Here is a 1,257-nt window from a genome sequence, read left to right as displayed (position 1 = left end):
TGGAGTTGTGCGTTGCCGATATATTCTGAAATATTTTTTAGTTCTAGAATAATGCATTGATGAATTGAAATATCTGTTCAAAAAGAAACACAGACAGATTCCGCAACATCTTTTATTAGCTTTTCCGGGCGCTCTAGAAAGCGGTGCATACATTAATGTATTTCAATAGCTTATGGCATCCTTTTATATTAAAACTTATTTCAAGTAGAGATAGAATATAGCTGTATTATAGTATTTATTCCATACTGGCGTTATTACTAGCTTAGATAAAGAAACAAACACAAAGGGAAGAAGAGAAACAACAGAACAACTGTTCCAGAAAACAAAATGGAGGCATCCGTTTACAACGACTCTCCCGACAGCCCTTAGCACCATTTCATGGGCGTAAACAAACCCATACAATAATTTGCATCCACTGCCATCTTGTCTCTCTTAACAAGAAAATATGTGACTCTGTCAAGGTGAATGTACAAATATAAACCGTTTTTTTTTATTTGTATTCTCTAATGGGGTTTAACAGTCATGTTCGATGATGAGGGTTTTACAGACTAAAGCTACCTGAGCACTGCGGCATCTGCATCACACAGGGAAGTGCATAGCTTCCATTTTATTTATTTGTATATATTTTCTTTTTTAACAATGGACTATTTATTTGACTCGCGTGACTCCAAGCATATTGGCTCCTCGCTGTAACCAGCCATTGTTAAACAAAGAGAAGAATTTGGCAAATGTGTGGAATCGTAAGGCTGGGATGGTTGTCCACTTGTTATATTTGTGGTCAAGATGCACGCAACAAGGTTCAGGTCAAGATGTCGAGTGCATAGCTAGAAGCACCAGGAAGGGGTCTTTTAAATGGCCCCGTTTGGGTTCCATACAACATGCGGTTCCGACGTCCTTTTGAAGGTTCTTTGAGACAAACCGTCTTTATATTCTCAAGTACATTCTTAAAAACATCTGGGGAGCAATATAAAAAAAATGAAATAAAACGTCACGGACATCCACCCTGTTTTTCCTAAATAGTAGCTTAAATACAATTGTAAGGACGGGGCATGAAGTACAAAAAGAAAAGCTATAAAATATAAAGACAATAACAAGAGATGGGTGAGGGAAAGAGCATGAGGCATCGGGTCCTATCCAGGTAAGACCATAATGCTGGGGGGTGGGGGTGCTGGGTGGGGTTGTGGTTGGAGCGTGGGGCTTGGTGTGGGTTGTGGGTGGGGGGGGGGGGGGCTTGGCAAAGAGTACATGCTGGAGGAA

Source organism: Gadus chalcogrammus, chromosome 15 (assembly GCF_026213295.1).
Source record: "Gadus chalcogrammus isolate NIFS_2021 chromosome 15, NIFS_Gcha_1.0, whole genome shotgun sequence".
In the NCBI taxonomy this organism is placed as follows: domain Eukaryota; kingdom Metazoa; phylum Chordata; class Actinopteri; order Gadiformes; family Gadidae; genus Gadus; species Gadus chalcogrammus.
The sequence above is the reverse complement of the archived record's forward strand: the minus strand, read 5'-3'. Positions refer to the sequence as shown.